This window comes from Hyaena hyaena, unplaced genomic scaffold (genome assembly GCF_003009895.1).
Source record: "Hyaena hyaena isolate Hyena2069 unplaced genomic scaffold, ASM300989v1 scaffold_212, whole genome shotgun sequence".
Lineage (NCBI taxonomy): Eukaryota > Metazoa > Chordata > Mammalia > Carnivora > Hyaenidae > Hyaena > Hyaena hyaena.
Genome location: NW_024080845.1, coordinates 2,103,387 through 2,109,386, shown reverse-complemented (window position 1 = coordinate 2,109,386; position 6,000 = coordinate 2,103,387). Strand labels below are relative to the sequence as shown.

The 6,000-nt window shown below is 30.9% G+C and overlaps 1 long non-coding RNA gene across 1 annotated transcript in view; it reads right to left on the bottom strand.

Annotated features, from left to right (window-relative positions):
* Nucleotides 1-1,789: 1,789 nt before the first annotated feature.
* LOC120238636 overlaps nt 1,790-6,000 on the bottom strand; it is a 78,144-nt gene continuing 73,933 nt past the window's right edge. The window contains exon 4 of the long non-coding RNA XR_005530281.1: nt 1,790-2,061. This is a non-coding gene — a long non-coding RNA (uncharacterized LOC120238636). The remainder of the gene's footprint in view (nt 2,062-6,000) is intronic.

Genomic DNA, 6,000 nt, shown 5'->3' with positions numbered 1-6,000 from the left:
ACTAGAGGAAAAAAATGAAAGAAATTTAGAAGAGTTTTGTCTCATTGCTTTGCAACTGACTTTACTTAGTTTCACAGCAACTGAAAACGGGCATTCTTATAATTATATTGTGACTTTGTAAGCAAGATAGATTCAGAACTCCAATTAGCTATGCCTTACTTAAAGAGAAGTACTTGGCCTTATATTAAAAGATTTTAAAATAGTGCATCTTAATAAGCTTTAATCAAACATACAATTCTTAAGATACATAAGTAGTATTTTTGTTTTTATTTAACTTTTTCAAATTTTTAATAGAAAAATGTTCAATATATAAAAAAGAGAAATCTAAAGTACTATAAACACCTGCATACCTTCACCAAGTTTCACCAGTTTTAATATCTTGCCACATTTTTTCCTCCTCAGTCTATATATATATACACATATATGTGTATGTTTTACAAACCATTTGAAAGTAAGTCGAAGGTATTGCAAGACTTCACCCCTAAATACTCCAGCCAGAATCTCCTAAAAGTACAGATATTTTCCTATATAACAATAATACCATTATCATACTTAGAAAATTGATAGTAATTCAATAATATCATCTCAGTTGCTGCCCTCATGTAAATAATCCCAGAAGCCTCCATAGTGTCTTCTGTAGCACCTTTTCCCATATGCAGAATCCAGATCAAGTTTCACACACTGAATTTGCTTATTTTGCCTCTTTAGTCTCTTTTAATTTAGAACAGTTTTTTTATTGTCTGTTTTTCATGACATTGATTATGAAGTTGATTATTTTCTCCCTATTAGATTTAGTTGTAACTTTTCTTCCCAAGAACACTAGATAAGTAATATGTATTTCTTACTGCATCATTATCAGGTTGCAATATTACTGTCATTGGTAGAAGTACCTCTACAGGTTATAATAAATTTGATCACTTGCTGAAGGTACACTTCTCCTTTTTGTAATTAGAAGTTGATCTCTATGAAGGTATTTCACTATGGCATGAATATTCTATTCCCCAACAACCTTTGATCCAATAGTTACAAGTCTTGATCACCTTTGCGAACTCAAGTATTACATAGACAGATGCAAAAGAGGAATTTCCTAATTCTATAATCTCTTCTGCTTTTATTAGCTGATATTTTTGTGTCCCTTAAAAAAAAAAAAAAAAAGCTTTCTCTCAACTTTCTTTTTCTCTATCTCTAAGTACCTCATTAACTTGGAAAGTTATTTTATTCTATGTATAATAATCCATTACTGTAATAATTTTTTGATTCCTAAATTGTCCAAATTTGGAAAGCGGAGGGACTTTCCCATCAGCTTCTGTGTTCTTTTTGAAACGTACTATTAGTCTTTGAAATTTCTTGTTTTTTAAAAAGTGCTAGACTTTTTTATATTTTCCCTGAACCAAAACTGAATCAGCCATATATTTTTTTTTTTTTACAAATAGTTTATTGTCAAGTTGGTTTCCATATAACACCCAGTGTGAATCAGCTATATTTTGAGTAAAGAATGATATTTAAAAACCATGATTTGGGCACTAGATGCGCTTGTTGCTACTAGGGTGTCTTGCTTCCAGTCTATAATACTCACTTATTATCATATATTTAGGCAATATTGAAACTTTTATAAGTGTCAAATTTCTATGAATGTCTGTTTCTTTCTTTCTGTCTGGCTCTCTTTCATTTTCTCTCCACTTTTCCCTATAGTTTTTGTGTAAGATTCAGGATCCTAATAAAGTCAATATATTGCAATTGATTGACACGTACTTATCTCTCGTTTTTCCTTTATATTTATTTGCTCAAGAAATGTTTTTTTTATTCCCTTGTGGAGTATCCCACAGTATAAATTTTGCTGATTGCATACACATGGTATAATTCAAATGTTCCTCTTCTTCTAATATCTCCCGTAGATTGGTTGTTAGCTCTAGAGGCTTTTTGATTTATTGGCAAAGATAGGTCATAAGCGATGTCATGTACTTCCATTAGGAGGCGCATAATACCTGATTGATTTTTTTTTTTCCATAGGATGTCAGCAACCAATGATGATCACTGCTGAAATCCATTAATTTATTAGGACTGAAAAATAATGATACTCTAATTATTCCTTCTTCATTTACTACCTGGAATACTCTTATAAATACACATTTCCCCTCATCAAATATTTAGTTGATATAGGGATACAATTTGAATGGGAATATAAGAATAAATATTTGCTAACCTTCTCTTTATTACCTATTGGTTTAGAAGAACACATTGATTACCTAGAATTCTCCAAAAGTGGCCAATAATTTCTTTTTATCACTATAAACTCATGGATTTAAACTTATTTGATGTGCTTCAAATCACTGCAATTATTTTCCTAGTGACGTTGAAAGTGTTCCATATTTTGTTCAAAAAGATTCTGTTCAAGATAGCTCCTACATCCTTCTGTCACTACACTAGTTTTCTTTGGCATTTATCTTACTTTTTGATATGACAAGAATGTTTCAGGCCTATCTCATAAAATTTTCTGCCCAAGATTCTACAATCTGCCATTTCTTCATCAAGTTTTGGTATCTCTTAGTGGGAATGAGATGTAGAGACCACAATCAGAATTCTAAAGGTATACATTGCTCTGGGCCCATCATTGTTTTTTAGGTCATTTTAGAGGACAGGGCTAGAAAAATGCTTTGAAAAAAATAATGGTATAGAGCACGTATTCATATTGATCTTCCAATTCAAATTCAGGACTACTAGATGTTTATTAATCTCACAAATCTTTCACCTGTATCTTCTTCCTCCTATACAAAATATCACTGTCTCAACATCTCATTATTTATTATATTCCATTTACTTTATAATACACACTCTCCAGTCTCAGATAAATGCCTACATCACCACCAACAATGTTTACCAAAAAGATTATTTTGTATTTCTGTTTTTTGTTTTAAATATACACCACTAGGGATATATAGTCAACTTTAATTACCTACAACATATACATATAATTGAAATAACTCTCTACTTTGTGGTTTTACCAACAACTCCATACATTTAGACATTTGTTTATTTTGCTTCTGGCTTTTAGGATCATTTTTAATTTCATTTTGCTTTTAATTATATAAAATATTTACAATGATACAAACTGAAATCTGTAAATCAAAGTATGATCAAGGAAGTCTAGCTTCTATCTCTGTCTCCATCATATTGTTTACTTTTTCTACCAAAAAATAATCAATATTTTTGTTTATCTATTAAATATACATACATATATGCACTATATATACGTATACATATCATAAAAATATACACAAAAATACACAAACGTGTGTGTATTCCCATATCCTCCCCTTAAAAAATAGCAACATACATGGGCACCCGGTGGCTCAGTTGGTTGAGCAACCAACTTCGGCCCAGGTCACGATCTCAGGAGTTCATGAGTTTGAGCCCCACATTGGGCTTGCTGCTGTTAGTGCAGAGCCAGCTCTGGATCCTCTGTCCCCCTCTCACTCCCTCTCCCCCACCCTCTTTCTCTCTTTCCCTCTCTGTCTCTCTCTCTCTCAAAAATACATAAACATTTAAATAAATAAATAAATAAATAAATAAATAAAAATAGTGACAATGCACACTTTTTCTTCACCTTACTTTTCTCACTTAAACTACACATGCTGGAGATCCTCTGCAGAAGATAATATTGATTATCTCTTATAACTGAATGATAATTTATTGTGCAATGCCTACAAGTGCTCTACTGATAAACACTTGGAAATTTCTTTTGCTGTCATGAATAATGCTGAAATGAAGAGTTTTTTGCTTATACTTTACATATTTTTACTACTGTACTGCATTGTGTTACTATACCCTCTGAACTCTAGAAGTTAGATTGCTGGATCAAGGTATACATATGTAATTTTGCTAGATGTTGATAAATGACCTTCAAATTATTGTATTATTTTTATTTCTATCAGCAATATATAACAACATTCATTTACCCATAGCTTCACCAATAGTATAGGTTGTTAAACTTTGGGACTTTTGCCAATATGATAGATGAGAATTTTGTTTTTGGCTGTTTTAATTTGCATATTTCTTATTGTAAATGAGTAATGAGGTTAAGCACCATTTTCATAGTTAAGGACCATTTGCAATACTTCTCATGAATTGACTATTCAAATTACTAACCTATTTTTCTTTTTTTTTTTAATTTTTAAAAATGTTTTATTTATTTCTGAGAGAGAGAGAGAGAGAGTGTGTGTGTGTGTGTGTGTGAGCAGGGGAGGGTCAGAGAGAGAGGGAGACACAAGAGTCTGAAACAGGCTCCAGGCTCTGAGCTAGCTGTCAGCACAGAGCCTGACGTGGGGCTCAAACTCACGAACCATGAGATCATGACCTGAGCCAAAGTTGGACGATTAATTGACTGAGCCACCCAGGTGCCCCAACCCATTTTTCTATACAATTGCTGGTCTTTTTCTTTTCCACATCAGATGCTATTTACATATTAATACTTGGTCTGTGATAAAAGTTGTGATTTTAAAAAATTTGTCCTTTGTCTTTTTACATATGGTAAAAATAATCCTTTTGTTTTGTTTTGCCCTGCAAAAGTCTTTTCTTTTATCAGATTTAACAATCTTCTCCCTTTTGGACTTCATGAGGATTTCACTCATGTGTCTCCTACTACTCATATGATTTCTTTTAATATTTAAATCTCTAAACTACTTGAAAGTTATCATAATATTCAGTATTAGGAATATATTCGATTTCATAGGCTCCCCACAGCTACCCAGCTTATCTCAATACCACTTATTAAAAGTGCAACCCACAGTGTTGCCATATGCTGTTATGTTTACTTGTGGATTTTCTATTCTGTTCTATTCTGTCTGTCTATTCAGGCACCATGATCACACTGCTTTAATTATGTTTTAATATAAAGTAGGCCTATTTTACCCCCATTGCTCTCCATTTCCAATGATTTGACGAGTCATTGAAATGAACTTTATAATCAACTTTTCTATCTCCCGGGGGGAAAAAGCTTGATCATAGTTTACTGGAATTCTGTTAAAGTTATAAATTAACTTGACATCTTTACAACGTTTCCTCTTTCTACCCAAGTATTTGATAAAACTTTCCACATGTTTGAGTTAAATTTTTATGTTTTTCAGGATTATCTTTATAGTTTTCTTCATTAAATGTTCTAGGATATTCTTCTCAATTTTATGCCTAAATATTTTATTTGGATATAATAAATAGTATATTCCCTTCTATTACATTTTCTAAGTGGTTTCTTGCTCTACATAATAAGGCTATTGCTTTCTAATATTGACTTTGTAACCTACTACTTCATTAAATTCTCTTACTAACCTGTGTTAGTTTCCCACTAATGTTTTGGGCTTTCCGGATATAAAATAATATCATTTGAAATAAAGATCATTTTTATTCTTTCAAATTAATATGCTTTTAATTATTTTCTCTTGTCTAGGTATATTGGTTAATATCTCAATACAATGTAAAATAATAGTGTGCTTATGGTTGCCAGATAAAATATAGGATGCTCAGTTAAATTTGAATTTCAGATAAATAATGACTAATTTTTAACATAAATATGTCCCAAATAGGGTGTTATATGGAAACCAACTTGACAATAAACTATTTGTAAAATAAATAAATAAATAAATAATAAAATAAAAGTTTTCAAATAAAAAAATGTCCCAAATATTGCCTTTTTATCTATGGAAATGTTATTCTGCTCACTATACTTTTTTTTCTTGTAATAACTATAATATTTTTTGGTACTTATATTCAATTGAAATGAGTTTTCCTACACTCAATGAGGAAGGTGGGTCAGAATATTAATGCATAATTAGAAAGTAAAATTTAAGACAACTTATAATTTAAAACAATACTAATAATCAAAACACCAAAATACATAAAATATTAAATAGCAAAATTAACAAAATATATATAAGACCTGCACATTGAAAACTATAAACTCTATTGTAGAAAATTACAGAAAACGGAGAGATGTGCCATGTTCACACA